The 21,167-nt window shown below is 41.4% G+C and overlaps 1 long non-coding RNA gene across 2 annotated transcripts in view; it reads left to right on the forward strand.

Moving 5' to 3' along the window:
- The first annotated feature begins 4,388 nt into the window (after window positions 1-4,388).
- The window catches only part of LOC137167649 (uncharacterized), a 94,394-nt gene continuing 77,615 nt past the window's right edge, over window positions 4,389-21,167 (forward strand). For both annotated transcript variants that reach the window (XR_010924154.1, XR_010924155.1), the window contains exon 1: window positions 4,389-4,512. This is a non-coding gene — a long non-coding RNA (uncharacterized lncRNA). The remainder of the gene's footprint in view (window positions 4,513-21,167) is intronic.

Consider the following 21,167-nt stretch of genomic DNA (forward strand, 5'->3'; position numbering starts at 1 on the left):
TGTGCTTTGCAGTTCTCTTTCTGTGACTCTGGTGTCTGAGCTTTCCGGCCGCAGGTTCTGTTCAGGGGGTTGTTTGGGTCTGTTTCGGAGCCTTTTTTTCTCCGCTCAGGGTGACCACTAGAGTCCGTGTTTATAAGGTTCCGTGTAGAGAATCGTTTCTTTATAACCACATCAAAGAGGCTTCAAGCAGAAGTGGGGTTGGGTTTTATTATTATTATTATTTTGCAAACAATTGCAGTACTGCATTCTTTTTCCACCTGATTAAACCTCAAGCTTTCCTCTGTGTTTCTAGAGGGAACAGAAATGGCTGACTTCGTATTGGTTTAAAACCCAGACTTTTTCACTGGTCATATTTTAAAGACGCAAACTCTCCGTGTTTTGTTTGCATCCACACAACAGAGTTGCAAAATTTTTCTTAACGTGTTAACTGATACAAGCAAGAGAGTTTGTTTTAACAAGTCATAATATAATGGTTACATGTAACGAACATTGTATTTAATGATGATTGAAGCTCCAGAGGTGAGAGAGAGAGCACAGATTATTTTTATTTTCTCCAGTTAGAATTTCTCCCCTTTTATAAAGTAGAACTTTGTGTTATGGAAGATTTGTATGCATTATTTTGACTTAATGGAAAAGAATGCATTAGTACAAAATGATTACCCCATGATCAGATCATTTGGAAAGGTGAGAGTAAACATCCTGACTGTTAAACTTGTAATAGGTTGAGAATCATGACTGGCTTGATGTTACCAACAACTGAAACTTTGATATTGGGGGGTGGGGTAATAACTGTATGACATGGAGTCTTGATTAACAAAATAAGCCTGTTTACAAGTGAAGTAGAAGACAGATGTCACCGTGCTTGAAAAGGTCTCCAATTACCTTTCTCACACAAGATTATTGGTAATAAGAGAAAAAATTGCTGCATTAAAATAAAATTGTTGCTATTTTTCTATACTAAGGAGTGTTAATTAAAAAACTACAGAAGTAAACTCTTAAGGGAAGGTAGATAAATATTCAAATACACTTGGAATGCATGCAATTTTGTAAATAAATGTATACTATCACATTACCCATGCCAGAAAGGAGCCTTCATTCAGTCCCTGTATAACTTGCTCATCTCACCCTATGAACTAGAAAACCTCTCCCACCCACATTTCATCAAGCACATTGTACAATATTGTCTACAAATTCTCCACTGGCCCATATACTCATTTTTATTAGCTAATAACACCAACATCTTGCCTCTTAATCTTATACAGACCAGAGTCTCTACTGGCCCCCATTCCAACTCCCCATAGTGATCACATCTTATTCTCCATATACAGCCCCATATCGGTATGCTTTCATACATAGGCTTGATAGTCTAATTCTATCCTCTTTCTGATTTCACTTGGATGGGGGGAATTTCTTTGCTTAGATTTATTTCCTCTGTGTTGTAAAACAGCGAGAGTCCTGTGGCACCTTAAAGGTATAAGCTTTCGTGGGCAGAAACCCACTTCGTCAGATGCATGCAAGTAGATGTATATACACATGCAAGGATGGGGGTGAGTTACATTACAGTGAGGAGGGCCAGTGTAAATTGTAAAAGATACTTTCAATCAGCATAGAACTCGAAGGGCGGGTAGTGTTTGGATGGCTAGATGGCTGAAAATGTTTTGCTTGAACCAACTGTCAACATTTTTCTGTACTGATGTACTGATCTTGGTAAAGTATCAGTTACACATTCTAGAGGGTTGGATTCTAGGCTGTTTTACACCCCCACCCGCACCAGTGTTTCTCCATGTTCATTATGGAATCCCAAAGATTGCTTTCTCAACTTTACCATTCCTGAAGTCCTCATGATGTTCAGCATGCTTCTGGTGACTGGCAGCTGGACAAGATTCTCTTCCTTGCTTCTTCATTGACTAAAGGGACCTCTACTTTGCAAAATATTCCATTCCTCCAGCCACTGTGTGTTGCCCCTGCAGCAGTCTCATACTGTGCAGTGATTGAGAGAGAAAAGAGTACAATTCAGACAGCTTGAGATAAGATTCTGAATGTCCTCTTAGGCTTTGGAATAGCTGGGGTTGAGAAAAAGTGAAGAAAGGCAAAGGCTCTGAAGAAGGAATTATCTGGCCATGGAATGAGAGACCAAACTAGGAATTCTAGGGTAAAAGTGAGAGTTATGTATTAACTCATATTTCTTTAAAAGTTTACTTAGATGCTGCATGAATTACTATTCAAGTTGTTCACCATTTCTAATTTGCTGGTTTTCAGCTTCATCCTCTAATTTTTTTTTAAAGTGTGTTATTTCAAATATCTTTAGAAATAAAGTACTTCTGTTGCTCCAGACATAAAAGTATTGAATCTGTTTTTCAAAATAGCTCTCACTTTTTTCTGATTCTTGGTCCTCATACTTTTAAAGAGTGCTTTGATAAGCAAGAATCCAAGCAGGCATAGTAAGTAGCTGAAAGCAAGATTGTTTTTTCTTGTCTGAGAGGTAAAGCCTCCTAGATCCATTTGACCTGTTCTTTGGGTCAATGGTATCAGGATTTTATGTGATGCAAATTTGTTTCTGCCTCATATATTTTGCTTTTAGCCAGTCTACTATGTTTCTGGTATAAGTTTTCCATTTCATAGAATGGTGAGAACCTTATTAAAGGGTAACACTTAGCTGTCTTTCTTATTTTATGGAATCTTGATGTGTGTAAACATGACATTTGATGTAGTTTAAATGATCCAGAAGTACAGCTAAGTTTGCTATTTATGTATGTAAGAAGTGGGGAGTGTGAGTGCAGTCATTGTTTCACACATGTGGTTCTTCACAAATCACAGTAAATGATTTACTTTTAGAGCAGTTTTACAAAGCACATCATTAGAAATTTAGCTTAAATCTATTTAAAACCATGAAATTGAGTCAGGAAAAACTGAATTTTAATTGTATTACTTAAAAGAAATCAACCCTGTGTTGTTTTAGACTTAATTTGTTAGGCTGGATTGTCTACTCCAATTCCAAAAACAGAGGGGGCCTGGATTCACTGCATCTTCCCTGGAGGGCACTGAAAGGGAAAATTGTGGCTCAGCTGCTCCCCTTTCCCACATAAGTGCCTCCATGGTTGGATTGGTCTCAGTTTATGGAAGAGCGGGATGGTGGAGTGGGGAGGGGAAGGTTGTTACTTTTGGCATCATCTTCCAACGCCACTGAGCATCCCAGTCAGCATGCCTTTCACAGTGAAAGCCATTGTACAGCATATAGCTTCTCTGAGGGAGAGATTGTGAGTAGTGGCCACCAGAGACACTCCTGGAGAAGCCGGACCATTATGAGGCTAGTGTGGCCCCTGGTCTCCATGGATTTCTTCAGATATGTGTGGATGGAGGCATAGGAGATCAAAGCCCGAGGCACTTTTAAGTGGGATGAGTCATCAGGCAAATTTCTGCCTCCCTGATGGGACAGTTACAATTTCCTGTTCCTTATTTTGTTGGGTCCAGTCACCTTTATGGAAACCTCTGCTGTTGAGTAGAGATGAGAGGTTTTCTTGACTGAATTGAAGGCTTCCTACTTCTGTGAGAGCCCTTTCCTGTTATACTATTAATATAACTTCAGTAAGTGAGTGATTGGTGGTACATATTCGTGCATTAATATGCATTAGCTCAGTGGGGAGAGCACTATTTCTATCTGTTTGTATTGAGCTTCGTACATTTTGGGAACTGTTGCAATATAAATAAATGACAGTGCGCTGATACGAATGATATATTTTTTTATACAAAACATAGAATAAGGAAGGTGTAGTAGGTGCACAGAGATACTGAACTACAAGCCTTTTTAATACTCTTCAGAAAGATGAACTGAAAGGCATTTAAGGTGCACTGTCACCTTAAAATAATTATTTATGTGAAGACATAGAGGAATAAACATAGAGATAAAGAAGAGGAATCGCTGTGATCCACCCAGTGGCTAGGGCATAAGACAGGACATAGGAGATTTGAGTTCTTTCCCCAGCTGTGCCACTACCTTTATGGGTGATCTTAGACAAGTCCTTTCCTCTCTCTCTGCCTCAGTTTCCCTATATGTAATGTAGGAATAGGGAAGCTTAACTCCCTTCATAAACGACTTTGAGATCTCTGGAGGAAAAGCACAATATAAGAGCTAGGTATTAAAATATAAAATATTACACTGCTATGAATGCTTAATAAAATATATTTTTTAAAAAAGCTTAAAAATAATTGTAACTTTTCAGTAAGTTGCAGCCTGTGATGGGTAAGGGTCCAGTAATGCAACACTTACACACGTGAGCAGCTTTACTCTCACAACTACAGTTATTCACATGCATATGTGTTTGTAGGATCAGACTCTGTGTAATTCCTCTTTTATTCACCTTGCAGGACTTGAACTCCGTTCTCTTTCTCCTATGTCAGTCAATGACATCACAAATACTAAAGAGAACACTGCTCTGTGCTCTGCTCTAGTCATTAGTGATCCCATCAAGTCTTACAGGAGAAACACAGAATCCTGAATCGAGATTGTGGCAGGTAAAAACCCTATCAGGTTACCTTAAAATATATTTGTGTAGTTTCAAGGCTACACAAACTTTGTGTTAATTATTTAAAACTGTAAACAGTTTCTTTGTGTTTAATTTAAAAAAAAATCATATCAAGTCTCTTTCTGTCAATTACGGGGGCTGGATCAGAATCCCTCTTGGATCTAGCTTTAGGTATGGAGCGGACCCACCATATACAGATTCTTCCCTCCCCTCCAAAATAAAAGGATGTTCAGTTGCTTCTGTGGCACTCTTTCTTCATCCAGACCCCATGGAGGGTGCTCTGCTGAGCCTGGGTATGCGTGGGAGGAGCATGTGGAGACTGAGTGAGCCAGAGTATTAGGAGTGGCAGATTAAGGAAGATGCACATCATTCCTCCTCTCTGGAGAATCTGAATATAGTCTATATAATAGTCTTTAGCTCTATTAGCCCTTCCACTGAGTCCCCCAGTTGTCTTGAGAACAGATGCAGATGGGAGAATCCCCAGGTAGCATGGTTTCATTGAGCCATGTTGCCAGGGAGTCTGGGGAAGAAGACTGGAGGGGAGAGACAGAGCTGGTGTATGAGTACATGGTTACAGTCTGGATACCTCTGGCCTACCACAAATCCTTGGGGATCTGCCAGGCTAGTGGGGGGGTCTCTGTGACCTGGACAGGACAATACGAGTGGATTTAAACATAGGCATCCTCTCAGATTTCCTGTCCCAGAGCCCCATTCTTTGGGGAGGCAGTGACATTACCAGTGACGGCACTCATGCTGGTTTAGCTACCCCTTACAGGCACAGACCAATACAGTTTTCACACACACTTCCCCATGCCTGTAGGTGTCAACCCAGATCATTATCTGTAAGTTATAGATGGTTTGTAGCTTTGTGTTTTTGCTTCCTACTCTTCAGGCTTAAACATTTTTGCCTAGTTGACATCTCAGTTTGTCTATAACAGATGGGCCAAATTCTCTTCTGATATTCCAGGAGGCAGCTCCCTTTGACTTAGCTGGGGAACTGGGTGGCTCCATTCCCAGGCAGAATTCAACCCTTGTCTCTCCTATTAGACAGCACTTTAAAAGTGGTTTCTACTGGCTCTCACATACTTCTACTTCTGACTGTCGACTCCCTTTATATATTTTAAGGGTGTTGCGGTGTCTCTGCAAGCTCAGTGATTGGGGATCTGTGCAAGTTTGGGCCAGCTTTTGTTTCCTTTGTACCAGTCTGGACAGTGTAATTTAGGAACAGTGAAATGGCCTTGGTTCCCATGCCTGTGAGGAGTCTTCTTGGCACTGGAGATAGTTTCTAAAAATGCTCACTGAGTACAGATAGTCTTATCTGTCCAACCTCAGTTGTGAAAGATGCTTTCATTTGGCTTCAAAAGATATCTATTACTGATGATTTTATTCATTGTATTTCCAGATTTGGGGGAGTTGGTTCTTACAAAGAGGTCCTGGGGAGGTAGTTTGGAGGAACTACACCTTCAGCAATTTAAAAAATCAGCCTTTCAGGCATTTACAGTGGAGAATTTAAACTCTTGTCTAAATTGATAAGACTGAGTAAAATAGCATTTTTTCCTCACTGCTGCCTCCGAGGAGCTGCAGTAGTATTAAAAGGTTCTTATGTGGATCAATGTGATGAAGTGGACTCCTCACACTAGCCCTGCCAGGGTCGAATTAGGCCAGGTGGGCCCAATCAGCTAATTAGACTACAAGTAGGGAAGATTTAAGCTGAATCCAGCTAATTAAGGACAGGCTCCCCTGTGCAGGAACAGGCAGGGTCTGTATAAAGCCAGGTAGCTAGCTGCAGAGATGGGGGATGCTGCTGCTACAAAAGCTGCAGGGAAGCAGGCTGCAGTCACTGAGTGAAAGGAGTTGGAGGCTGGCATACTCAGAGAATGTAAGCCAAATATGTAGGAAGAAGCCCAGGGAAACAGCAACAAGAGGTAGGACTGTACAGGGACTTTGGCTGCTTGCTTTAAGGTGTGTGGGCTGAAACCCAGGAGGGTGGGCCTGGGTTTCCCTACCAGCCATTGGGGAGTGGCCAGGGCATTGGAGATGCCAGCTAGCCAGCAGGTCTGGAAAGACCTGTGAATTCCCCAGAAGGGGAGAACTTTAGTGACCGGGCCAGAGGGTGAAGCTGCAGACCTGGGGGTGAGCGGGGCAACAGAGCAAGACAAGATCGGAGAAGACAACACTGGAGGGAGAGTGCAAGCTGGCCGAGCTAATTCCCAAGATGGCCAGTAGGAGGTGTTACTCATGGTGAGTGGCTCCCGTGACAGTCAGCATTCATCGTAGTGCGTATGTCTTAGACCTGGCATCAGGTCATCTGACTTAAGACATGCTTTAGAAATTGGGTTCAATCAGGGGAGCAGCAAGTGGGGGAGGTCTAGGTTGAAAGTCGTCCTCATGATTAACAGGATCATCCAAATACTGACAGCATACCCTCCCCTTGTAATAAAGTATCCGCTTCATAGGAGCAGAGACCTCAGTAAAAGTGGAGAGATAGCTAAATCAGGTATTTTAAACTTTTACTTTTGATCTAACTATACATGTTCTAAGGGATCATAATGCTAACTTATGACATTCTTTTACAAGTTGGGTTATGAACCGTTATGTTATTCTGCACCCTCTTGAAAACTTCACTTCTTCCAAAAGGCCAATATACTCTAGCCCTAATGAACGATCAACAAACAAGATGACAGATATAAAATCCAATTTAAAAAAAACCATGGAACTAGGAAGCCTGAAAAATCTTACCATTCATTCACATAGTTTTTCACTGCATTTTATCCCTTAGCCTTCATTTATGGATTGTCTAGACTCTGATCATTTTAAAGTATGCACGAGTGACTTTCTCATTGATTTCAGTGGATTGTTCATGTGATTAATACTTGCAGAACTATTGTCTTCAGGGCAGGGACCTTGTTTTCATACCTGTCATTAAAGCATTTACATGTTTTTGGCAGTATACCAATAATTATAATCTAGCTAAGGCTACACTATAGTTTAAGTCAACGTAAATTATGTCACTTGGGTGTGAATTAACTACCCCCTGAGTGACATAATTTATGCCAATTAAAGCACCAGTGTGGATAGCACTATGCTGGTGTAAGTGTTTCTCCCATAGGCTTAGAGCGACTACACAGAGAGTAATTAGCATCAGAGCTGCATCATTGCAGTTGCGCCGCTGTAAAGGCTCTAGTGTACCCATAGCCTAGGGTATTTACATGGCACCAATTACTGTAATAACTGAGCACCACACAGTCTTTAATGTAGGCCAAGTGAGTTGCCCAAGGTCACACAGCAAGTCTGTGGTGGCACTGGGATTTGGACCCAGGTCTCCCAAGTCCTATAGGTAGTGCTCTTACCACTGGCCTATCTTTTCTCTCTAATCAGTAATCAACATGAGACAGTTCTGGGATTTTTCTCAAGCCTTCCATATCAATTCTATTTGTACTTTAATACTTTTGTAAAAATGATATATAAAAAATAAAACGGGCAAGGGCAATTTATAAAATTAAAAAATAGAAAGCAGGCAAAAGTTAGAAATGGAATAGCACAGGCAATTATAAAATCAAAATACATAGAAATAACTGGAACTAAGGTGTGTCAATCATCTCCTTGAACACTTTGGTAGTATACTGTATCCCTTATTCCTACCATTCATCTTTCTTCTTTTTAGACTGTATCTTTCCCTGTGTTTGGAAAATGTCTAGTATATTGTGCATGCTACCACAACTCAAATAACAGAAGGAAGACTGAACTACATACAGACCTGATCCTACAAACATTTCAGCATGTAACTGTACTCACTTGAGCAGTTCCATTGACTTTGTTTCCCAGGATTTGTTTTAATTTATAAAAAACAAAAACAAAAAAAAAAACCCATAGTTTTTATTTTTGCCAGCTGCTGCTGGAGGATATAATTCCTGCTATTGATAGGTACCATAACGGTATCAGGGTGGTAGTTTTACCATTGACTTAATGGCAGCACAGTTAGGCCAATGCTGCATGCTTTTGAAAATACAACCCCAAAAGTTCTCATGAATATTACAACATGACATGTTATTATGCAAGTCATGAGAGGGTGTTTGAGACTTCAGTCAATTGGTCTTTCTTAACTTTATTTGTTATGTTTTCTGAAGGAGGGTATAAACTATCTTTAGCTACATAAATTCTTGGCTGAATAGGGGTTTTTTAAATTGACCTGTGATTGTGCTCTGCATCATCTTCACTCACCCCACTGCAGCTCCAGCAGCAGAGGATCAAACTTATTCAGCTACCTTTTTAGTTCATGTCTCCAGAAGCAGCAGAGTGAAATATCTGTCAGTTTCACTCCAGTGTTGCTTTTGCAGGCCCCTGCTAAAGAAGTACTGTGCTGCAGAAACTTTGAGTCAAGTATGACTGCAAAAGAAAAGATGCAGGATGTGAAGGAAGAAGATGAAAGGAGCAGAGAAACATGAAAGGAGGGGGTAGAAAGATCAGAGAATCACCAAGAGAAAAAGGATTGTCCTGGTATTTACTGGATTGAAACAAAATTCATTGCCAAGCTTGGTCCTTCACTATCCAGGCCTGCAGGGCTTAGGTATACTGTGAAGGCAGCACACTTATTCCATGGGGGAAATCTGAGTGCCTCCCAAGGATTTAAACATAAAAAAACCAATAATACTCTCTTCCTTATCAGCATCCTGGAAAAAGAGCTTTGGTTAACTTTAGGGTGTGTATGAAGAAATTATTGAAGAGAGGCTAAGGATATGCCTTGCATTGTTTCCGTAATGACGGCCTCAGGGCTATTGAAGGAACAGCATTAACTGGCGGTGGTGGTGGGGGGTGGATGTATGTTGAGCCAGAGAGAAGGAGAGACTGAAACAAAGAATGGGACGGGGAGAGGCAGAGAGATGTATCTTCATTTGATGGAGGAGATTGTACACCAAGCAAGAACAGAGTCACACAATCAGGTCTCTGAATACTGGAGGGGGAGGAAAGACTAGAAAGGCCCTTCTTTCTTCCAGTGTATAGATAAGTATAATATATACTGAAAGGGAGAAGGAGTTTACTGTCTCTTCTTCCCCTCCACTCCCATATATATGGATCAGAGGATCGCGCTTCAAATTTATCATACCTCTACTAATCAGAGGTTAGGAAAGAAGGACCTTTCAAGTATTTTGTTGGAATAACAACCCATCAAGAATATTTCTTCCCCTCTAGCCTCCATCCCACTGTTGCTAATCCCCTGTCTTTTTCTTTTTTTTGGCCCTGTTCTGGCCTGGCTTTTTCTCTTTGCAAAACTCCATTATCTGGTCTCTCATTTTCCTCCCCACCCCACTCTCTCCCAGACTTGACCCCATCTCCCTTATTCCACCATGCTTATGCATCTTTCTCCTAACAACTGCCCAGTTTATTTTTTCCCTCTGTTCCCTCTTCTTCACTAGTGGTGGCACCCCTGGCTCACTGCAGGTTTCTAGATGAAGTGAGAGGCAGGGATGTGCTGCTCTAGGGGTCAGAACCAAAAAGGATTTTGTAGAGAGGCTAGTTCTGCTGCAGATAGCTGCAAAGGAAGCCGTTGTGTGGCTACTGTTCAAAACAGTTGTCAAGCTCTGGATACTGGCAACCTGGCCAATCATCACCCAATGTTGAATCTTCCATTTTGGATCAAGATTATTGAGACAATTCTCAGAGTACCCAGATACTGAGATATTCTTGCCCCTTTTCAATCTGGGTATACCCAGTAGCATGGCACAGAGTCTGCACTTATCCATTGCCAGAAGGAGATAATCTGTTAAAGATTAGGTGTCCATGCTGATGCTGTTGGATATATCAGCTAATTTCAGTACTCTTGATCATGGGTGTTTTTAACTTGCCTGGGAACTCTTGGAGCTGCTCTTCATTGGCTTCATTCCTACCTCTGAGAGGCTCCAAAGGGTAGATTTGGGCAATCTGTCTTCTGCCCCAATAGTTCTCTTGTGTGCAGTTCTCCAGGTTCCATCACGTTCAGTGTGTATCTGGGGCAACTAGGAGGGTTAAATAAGGAGGCATGTGCTGCAGAGTTTGCAGTGTGCTGACAACATCCAACCCCCTCCATTTCATCTGACTCTGCTGAGTGCCAGACCCAGTGATTGTTGGAGCTAGGAGTATAAATGAGGATTTGCTGGCTGAGCACAATCCAGATAAAATGGAAATAATTTTGGTATCACCAGAGACCTGTCACAACCAGGAGAGAAAATGCAGGGTAGGAGGAGAGACTTTTGCTAAACCAAATGGGATTCCAGGATAGACCTCAATAACTGGGAGATCTCTGGTTCCCCAGCGCCTCTGGCCATCCATCTCTATCACTTCTTCTTTTGTCTTGCTCATTCTCTGTATTCTATTTTCTATTCCCACCCCGCCAATAACACTTTTTCTTCCTCTTCTTCAAAATCTCTCTCTCTGTCATGCAGATAGACACACACACTGCTGCCTGTCCTGCTTAACTTAACTTAACAGAATAATTTCTTACGTTCTCATAGTTATGGGTGTCTGGTTTTATATTGTAGCATGTTTATGGAAAAATAGGTGATGATCTGTCAAATACTGAATGAGATATTTCCCTGGAAGTCAATGCTCTTGTTTTGAATGATGTGATCATGCGCAACTAGTCTGAGGAGCAGAACCTTGTTTAAGTAGAAGTGAGGGGGCAGCACCTTTCAAGCCAACTATTTTATGTCAAAGTTTTTGACACAATATATTCATTGTCTTGCATGGTAATGCTCTATGGACAGGAAATACTGCCGTTTAATTTTAGAATGTCTTATTCTTAACTATAGTAATTGTTTCTTTTTGTCATGTTGAAAGGAAAGGTTTTTTGCTATGTTTGTATTTCAATAGTGAAACGGGAGTATAGAAACAAATGCGAGGTCAAGGATGGTTGTCCAATACAGTATTTGCTGTTGATTTAAGTAAAATACACACTATAATTGTATAACTGAATAAATAATGCAAATGAAATCAAAATACTAGTTAGATAGGTTTTTAAACTGTTATCTGTGCGCACTTTCTCTTGTGAACCAAGATGTCACCTATATGACCACCATAATCTCAGCTGCTTGGAAGAATGGGAGAGTCCTAGGCCTATTCAGGTGTCTTACAGTTTTACTATCTGACTTGCCATCTTTGGATGTTTGTGAACGAATTTCTTGAACTACTGGCAGTTTACTCCTCATTTGCATTTAAAATCCTATTGTGGTATTGGGCATGGCTTGACACATTAGCAGATTGCAGCATATTAATTATTTCATGTTAGTGGTCACTTAAAACTTACTTAGTACTTTCTCTTTTCAGAGTAGTACTATTATTTGTACAACACTAATATACAGCACACTTCTTGCACTTTACATTTTCTTGATATCAGGTCTGATTCATTAGATCAACTCCTTACAAATTGTAGCAGCAGATTAATCACACTTCAAGGCCAGGTGTTACAATATGCATTTTATCAGCACAAATAACACCTGGTGGCAGACAATAGTATTTAGAGGTAAACAATCATGCTTTAATAAGAGGCTTGAAGATATGTCGGATCTTATTTGTAACTTATGTTATGAAGTAGCTCTGTGCCAGTAAGTGGACAAGACATTATTAACGTTAAGATTCTGTCATAGGTATTTTTAGCAAAAGTCAGGGACAGGTGGAGGGCAATAAACAAAAATTCATGGAAGCCCGTGATGTGTTCCTGACTTTTACTAAAAATACCCTGAGGGAGAGGAGACTGTGATACGACCCGTGCCCAGGGTAGCCAATTGATAATGCCAAGGTCAGGGCAGGCTGCAAAAGGAGAGCAGATTCTCCCCACGCTGGTGGGTGACACTGAAGCCCAGCTTCCCAACCAGCCACGAACTGCTTCTGATTACCCCACACTGGATATCATGAAGCCAGTCCACAAATGCCCACAGCCCCCTTCACTGCATTTCAGCTCCAGGCTCCCAAATCAGCACCAGGTCCAGCAAAGAGACCAGTTACTTAAACTCTCTGCTCTTTGCTAAAAAGGTTCCCTCTGACCCCAAGGGGTCAGCCACAGCACCAGATCAATATAAGCTTGGATCTTACCTAAAATACCACGCTGTCAGCCAATCCTTTAGTGTCTAAACTAAAGGTTTATTGTAAAAAGAAATAAATAAACCATGAGAGAAATGTTAAACCGTTAAAGTAAATCACAGATATACAAATGATTAAAAGTCCATATATTTCAGGTTTCTGGAAGAAATGTGGAGTTGCAGGCTTGTGTAGTTCTCTCTGGTTCACATCCAGTATCTGGATGGGTCTAGGTCCTTCGGTTCAGTTGCAAGATGAATTGGTCTAGAGATAGGTGTATGTCTGCAGACTGGACAGGAACAAAGACAACATGGTTTCTCTGGCTTGATCTTATAAACCCCCTCCTCCGGCCATGCGGCCTGTGGGCAGTCACAAGACCCAAAATGGAGTCCAGAGTCACATGGGCCAATCCTGGTGACTCCTCCGGTGTGCCTGGGGTCCATAGTCACATGGGACAGTCCTGATGCTTCATCAGGTAGGCTGCCTGCAATGGAGTCCAGAGTCATGTAAGCAGGTTCTGGTGACTCAGTGGTGATGCTGGCTTCTCCCTCAGGGCCCCTTGCACCTGGGAATGCCTTAATGGGCCATTATGCAGGCCATTGTTCTGCGGCCTTCGTATCTGGGGTGTTGCCCAGGCAGAACAATTTGAAATACAGATATCTCAAATACATCTATAACTTCCATTTCAAATATCACACATGAACATAAGTATTATCATCTTACTTAGCACATTATAACCTTCCTAACAGTACCTGACATGGCATATCCCACATGGATTATTATGATTCTGCCCTACTGATGTCACCCAATATACTAAATGCCCCCCCACTCAAGCCAGCCCGCATGACAGAGACAAATAGAGCTGCTGGGGCTTGGAGCTGCTTCTGCAGCAGAGGCTGACTGCTGCTGCTCCAGCCACAGAGGGGCTGACCCAACCCTGGCCACTGTGTCAGTGGCCTGTGGGTCAGCTGCTCCAGCAGGCCTAGGGCTGCCCCAGAAGAAGTCCCAGAGGTCCTGGAAAGTCGTGGAATCCTTGACTTCCATGGCAGAATCATATCCTTAATTATTATTATCATTACAGTAATACTTAGAAATCAGCCAACTGAGTGAGGTAGGAGCCCCCCTCATTGTGCTAGGTGCTGTACTCATGCACAGTAAGAGATGGTACCTGCCCCAAAGAGCTTACAATCTAAAAGACAAAACAAAGTTGGGAGGGGAAATGGCAGCACAGGCAAGTGAAGTGTACTGTTCAGGGTCACACATCGGATCACAGCCGCGAATAGAAACTAGGTTTCCAGAATCCCAGTCCAGTGCCATATCCACCAGTCTATGCCAAAGGACAGCTTCTGTGAAATTCCAGTTTGAGGGCCTGGGACTGGCGCTTATGACCTGCAACCAGGATGAGCATTTTGCTATCTGCACCAGTGTTGCACACGTCTCCTAGAAGGTGCTAGGCTAATGTCACTCCCCGAAGCAGAGGATACTTTAAGTCCTTCCCAGAAACTAGCATTCTTGAGAATGACTTTATTTTGGAAGTAGCCAGCTCAGATGTGTCTTTTATTCAAAATTGTCCATTTGCTTCCTCACCTCCAGAAACAAATGTGTGAAGTAAAAGTATATTGCTACATTCTGATTGCAGAATACACTTTTAAATTTGAAAACTAGGAAACATTTAGGCAGTATTGTGAGGTAATTTGATTTCTGTGATCAGCAGGGATCCTACAAATCCATTTCCCGCAGAAAAATGTGGGAATTTGCATTTTTACAGAGAATCTTTAGCTTTTACATTGTGTGAAAAAATAAGAACATATATTAACTATTACTAAATTTTACTGAAAGCAGCACTGTCACTTATTCACTGCGCACAACCTCCCAGTCATGGCTGATTTTTTGGATTCACTTTAAATTTTCAGTGCAATCCCATTTATCCAATCTAATTGGGACCGGGCCAGACTGGATGATCAAAAATTGGGATAAGCAGGAGAACTGGCAAAGAGCTTTCTATCCCTTATTTTAAGATGGGGGAGGAGAGGTTCAGACAGTCAGCTCTGCACAGAACTGACAACTGGTGCCCCAGCTGCCCAGGACCGACTGTCCGAGCCCTTCTACTGTTTTGTCCTGGGCTGCTGGTAGTTCAGTTAATACTGGGAGACGGATAATGGAGCTGTGGATAAACCGGGTTCTACTGCATATCACTAAAACCTGTTCAGCTGATCCCTATGTGTACTGTGGCTAGGGAAACTGAAGTTCAGTGTTTCATTTTAATTGAGGGAAAATGTGGACTTTTTTTAATCAGAGAATTTTGTTTTTTATCATGGGAAGACTAGGCTCCCTGGTGATCAGTACTTTCCTAGCGCTTTGTGCTCTTACCTGCTGTGCTCCCCTCAGAATGCTCTGTTTCTCATGCGTGAATCAGGAGCCGAACACTCAAACATACGGCTCTCCTTGATGTGCTGGGAGGTTTGGTAGCTGGAAGAATGCTAGGTTGTGGGGATCCTGGCTGTGGGGGGGTCAGTTACCAAACCTAAAACTGGCCTTACACATCATACATTTTAAAAGGCTGATGTAGAGCTTTGCAGGGGCAGCTGTATGATAAATTAGAGCTAAAATTACCCATCATTTGAACTGGGTAAATGGATATGAATAAGCAGCCCATGTACACTCATTTATTAGTTTTTAGAAGTCTTTTTTTTCTTCTTCCTGATTTTAGTTTGATTCTCATGGAGAGGAAAGGGGCATTTAGAAATGAGTGTGAATGTTGGATTTGGTCTATGTATTGTACCATACTTGAGTGAAAACTGTTATTTGGTAGGTATACCTGTATTATTGCTATTCCAGAAGACACTAGAAATGTTCTAAAGGAAATGACTACAAGGCACAGAGGGGATAAAGGCAAAGGACATCAGAATAATGATTATTATATAGTTAAACCTTTCTGTTTTGGAGGATAGACTTTTAACTTTATCCAGTTCCTGAAAAAAGTCTAATTTTTTTGATAAACTCTGCAGCTTCTTACTGACACATCTGTCTCTTATTTTTCTCCAATAATCTAATACAACAAAGTATTATTTACTCATGGGCTTGAGCATCCAAGTTACATCTTATTCCTTGTTTATATCTTGAACGTGAATGCAAGTTTGAAGCCCTGTAAGCTAGTGCAGTGTGTTCTTTTTTTCCTGTTCTGGAACACAATGTTGGCAGTTCTCCTCTTTCCTAGTCTATGGATTGAAGTGGTCAACAATGACCTCCAGTGCAGTCTATCTGCAGTTACCGTAAAGGGGCCAGGTCCAGTTGCTATACTGTAAGTTATTTATATAGCTGAATGAAGTGTGACAAGTAATAGCATCCTCTATTTGTGACTTTATGTAAGTGGGAGACTTTTTAGAGCTCTAAGGCAAAGCATAGTCATTTAATAGGAGATTTGAACTTTGCAGGAGCTCTGAGGATCAGTATAGTAGATATTTTGAATGAAGGGTAGAAGTGGGGGCTCTAGGAAAGTCAAGGAGTTCTCATGGAGGATGACCTGCCAGGAGCTCTCTTGTATATCAATATAGCTCCAAATTAAGTGTATCATTGCTGTGGCCACCTCTGAGTTAGGTAGGTTTGTTAGCATAGCGTGGATTAGTGATGGACTGTATGAGCCTACTCCATCTCCTGTTTAAGACCACTGTAGTCTTCCCCACGGTCTTTGACAGAAGCAGGATCTGCCCCCTGTTAGTGAGCCCTATTGAAATTGCTGAAAATCTTAAGGAATATTATTGCACTTGTAACTGAGGATAAATGTAGTTATTTTCTGTTCACACAGCTAAACCAAATACACAAAGCTATCATTCCTTAATAGCTCTATGTCTTCTCTGTTAACATTTAACTATCTATACTATGGATATTTTAGCACATTATAGGAGTCACAGCATGAATTATTTTTAAAAAATTGTCCCTCTATATATACATACTATCAGTTATTTTTATTAACAAAAAGAATTAGTGCATTGAAACACAAGTAATGGCCTTTCTTTATGCTAGTCTACCACGGCCTGTGGTTACTCAACCACTGGCTTTCGCTTCTTCTGTGTACCTGGTGAAGTAATTTATTATGATGATAAAGAGCCGTCAGTCTAATTGTTGCTGCTTTGTAATAGCAATTCTGATAGGACCACAAGCTAAGATAAGGGCCATTAACCAAATAATCGTGAATTAGAGGCTGTAGGTCAGTGAATACCTTTTAAAAAAAAAATGGATATGTTTGGTAAATAATGTCAAAAAATGTACCCTGGAGTGTCACAATAAGGACTCTAGTTGATTATGAAAAAAGCAGTATTGTGACTCTTAAACAGGACTGAACAGGAAATCTAGGATAATTCTAATGGTTGGAATGTGTGTTATTTTTGAGTTTCTGTTTAGATTTACTCTCTGCAATGCAACATACAAACAACCCCTTTAAATGAGGTGCGGTACTTGTGGAGAAATATACGGCTTTTAAAATGTAGGAAGTGTTTGTTGTTTATTCATGTTGGAGTACCAAACAAATAATCCTAAAACCTAGATTGTTGTTGATAAAACTGGCAAATTCATTTTTTGAAAGGATTACATTGCCCTTATTTTACAAAAAGTATTTGTTTCCTTTATTGATGTTTATTATTCCTGGCACGTTCCCATGTTGACATTACATTCTATAGAATCCAACTGCAGAATCCATGGAACCTGGAATCCATCCATCTTTAACCTGGGACACTGCACTATACAGCTGAATTATTGTATGTTAACCTTGGTACAGAAATGGGTTTCAATTTTGTTAGTGCAGGATTCTCATTAAAAATTCTACTTCTTTCCCCCCTCGTTCTCTTAAACATACCTGATCACTTGTATTTGCTGTTTGTTTAATGGAACCACCTCTGTGTCTCTACATCAGCACTGCAGTTGTGTATTCTTTGGATGTTTTAGTTGGTATAACCTTTTCTATTTAAGTGACTGTTTTTCTGTATTTACTGAAAACATAGTAGGTTTCTCTTTTCATGTGTTCATATATGTTTCTCAGACTCAAAAATTTGAATCTGAGAAACATTGCCTAGGGGCGATGGGGGAGGATGGATGGAGAAGAAGCAGGAACCTTGCTGGGGAGGGAAGCCCCAGGAGGCAGTGGGAGCCTGGGAGGCGAGGAGGAGGAATCCAGGGAGGCAGCAGGGGCCATGGCTGCCAAAATGCAAGTTTGTGTGGTGCACCATTTTCTCTAAGGCCAGCCCTACTCATGAAAATGAACCGACCACAGGTCCACCTGCAATCTTTTTCTGTACATGCCTTTGCCTGTGCTGATGCCAGCAGTTCTCTCTAGGACAAGCCTGCTTTTTCTGCAGGAAGTGACACTTCTTTTGTAGCCCCCCTCAGAAGCGACTGAGCAGATTTAGGGGGATGAGGATGACAGTGGGCACCTGCCTAGATCCATGCATCTTTTTGGATGCTTCTTTACATGTGCTTCCAGGATTGCTGTGTTTATACAAAATCAAGAAGGAGCTGGATCCCCAGAGTTTACCCTCTTCTCTGGAGATCCTAGCCAAGGATCTTTCACCCTCTGTCTCCAGGCATTTCTTCTCCCTGATGATATTGGCAGTAGCCATCCACACCACACACCAATATGTGATATGGCCACTGCAGACCAGAGACCTCCTGCAAGTATATCATTAATCCCATCACGAACCCATTTAAAAAAAGAAAAAACAGCTGCATAACATGGTTGTACAAGTGATGTCATATGGAACAGGCCTCCAAGTTGATGACATCCCTTACTAAAGAGCCCTGGGCTAGGAAATGTTTTGGTATAAACTGTGTATTCCTCTGAGGACCGCACTCAATGGAAAACGCTAGGATGAGGTAAAAGGAATGGTGGGATGGGGACAGCAATGCAACTAACAGCCAATTCTTGATGAATCCTGGCCAGCAACCCATGGGCCTGTCCATATGACATGACATGAACTCTGAGACGATGATAGGGAGCTCTGAAGCCTTGTGGACAACTTTCCTCAAACTGGCGGCTGCAGTCTAATCCAAGTAGCCAACAGTGAATCCCAAAGCATATTAAAACTAATTGGGATCCCCTTCCCTCTGGGCTATGGTTCTCAACAAGGGATATGCATACGTCTGGTGGTACACAGAGGTCTTCCAGGGGGTACTCAACTCACCTAGATCACAGTTTCTCAACTGGACAGCTGCAGCCCACAGGGGGGATCATGGGATGGGTTTAGAGGGATCAAAAGTGCAGACCCTGCATAAGGGATGGCAAGCAGGGCAACTGTCGGGCCCCATGTCCCCAGGGGCCCTATGAAGCTAAGTTACATGCTTCAGCCCTGCCTCCTGGGGCTTGGGTGTCAAAGCTCACAGGTGAAAAACACTTTCAAGTATCACACTGAAATGTAAGTACCATATTTATATTCCAATCGATTTATTTTATAATTCTATGGTAAAAATGAGAAAGTAAGCAATTTTTAAGTAATAGCACGCTGTGACGCTTACAAAATCAGACATAAAAATACAGAAACAAGTAGTTTTTAAGTGAGGTGAAACATGGGGTGTACAAGACAAATCATACGCCAGAAAGGGGTACAGTAGTCTGTCAAGATTGAGAACCACTGTGCTGAGGAACCATGGTTTTCCCCCTCCTCTGAAAATACTGGTCACCATCACCTCTCTGAAGAGACCTACAACTTTCTCAGTAAAAATGGGCCCTCTGCTGACCACCACATTTGTGACATTTATGCAAAGTCTCACAAGAAGCAAACTGGATGCATGTAGCCCCTGAAGAAACACAGCAAACCTGCTGGTCCTCAGGCTCCCACCCATGTTGGCAGCAGTAGGGACAGCTAGGCAACTTGCTGTACAGTTGACAAAGTTACCCTCTCCAGGGTCATTAGCAGAACTTCTGAACTTTTCCAGAGCATATTTGGGTCCTTATCCTTTTCCCTTTTGAAGAGGCTTGTCATTGCAACCATGTATTCACTGCAAAAACAAATAATGTCCTGGTATTTAAGCAGCATCAAGTAACTGAAACACAGCTCAAGAGATCACAGCCTGTTAAGCCTGGAAGGATGGACTGTGCCTCAAGGACCCTTTTCTTAATCTTCTTCTGGCTCTTCCAGCCCATCTGGCCATCAAAGGCAATATGCTGAGGGGGCTCGGGGGTCTCCTTCTGGAAGAGTGGTAGTGTACTCCCCACCCATGCCAAATCTTTTCTTTAAATATTAAGGAGTGGGGCAAGCCTGTAGTTGCTCTATCCTATATCAGACCTGTCCCCCAAGTATTTACCACTGATGTCCAAAGAATGTAATTTCTTGGGAAATGCTGGTGAAGTTTTGGTTAATCTGGGTGGTTTAACAAGCCTTGGTTCCGTTTCTTGAGATGCCTCGCTTCTGTCAGACGTAACAGCAGCAAGTGGACGAGGAGGACTGCAGACAGCTGCCATTCTACTCTTACCTTGCTGCCTGAGTGTTAGGGCTGGTGTAAGGCTTCCCAGTGGCAATGACTTAAAGGTTCAGCCTCACTCAGAATAAATGGAAGTAGCATTGTGAGTTCTGAGCTAGGCTGTTGAAGAGAAGCAATAATCTGGGTTCTGGCCAAATAAGAAATCATCATTGTTGATTCCTGTTTTTTGTTGTTGTTGTTTTTTTGGTACCAAAATCCTCGGGAGAAATGAAGGTGGTGGTGCTATATTTAAATATATTTAAATATTCTCACCCTCTAATCAACAGTTGTGAATAGGCCTCATCTACCCTAACTGAATTGACTTTGTTAGCACTTGCCGTCCCCATTGTTGTTTCTTACCCTTGGATGTATATATATACCTCCTATCTGTGATTTCCATTTCATGCATCTGATGAAGTGGGTTGCAGCCCACGAAAGCATATGCCTGCAGAAATTTGTTAGTCTTTAAGGTGCTACAGGACTCTCATTGTTTTTGTTCTATTTAAATTGATATGCTAAGTCCTGGTTGCAAAAAGATCAGAGAAAACAAGCTATTATTCCTCTCTACAGCTAGAGGAGATATTCCGGTATCTCAAACTCAAAGATGCATATTTTCATATGTGGTTATATAGCTATTCACAAAAAGTGTCAATGTGTTGCCGTAGGTTATTTTCAGTTTCAATATGGAGTGTGTTCATTCAGTTTCAGTTCCATTTATGATAGCTATTTTTTTAAGATCTTTCTCCATATGCTTTTAACATTAACCTAGAGTCAGATCCATCACTCCTTTTAAGAAGTCTAAATTTGGTTTTTGAGAGACAATACTTTCTATTATTTTAACATTTTCATTTTAGTTTTTTTAACTATTAAAACCACTTCCTAGTAGGAGCCATGACCGCCACAAATACTGTAGCACTTATGGTTTCAAATCCAAGGCTACCCCAATCCTGGGTAATGTTGCAAACCACTAAGAAACACATATTTTGCTAACAGAAGGTATATGAAAGCCCTCTGCACTGTTGTGAATTTTATACTACTGCAGTGTTACTACTGCATATGTTGCAATAGCTAAGCATAATGGTCAGTAATAAACTTGACAAAGACCACAAACAAATATTTGGAATTGCTAACTGAAACACATTATGT

This window comes from Emydura macquarii, unplaced genomic scaffold, assembly GCF_026122565.2.
Source record: "Emydura macquarii macquarii isolate MOO-44397 ecotype Brisbane River unplaced genomic scaffold, CSIRO-AGI_Emac_v2 contig_2948, whole genome shotgun sequence".
NCBI classification, from domain to species: domain Eukaryota; kingdom Metazoa; phylum Chordata; order Testudines; family Chelidae; genus Emydura; species Emydura macquarii.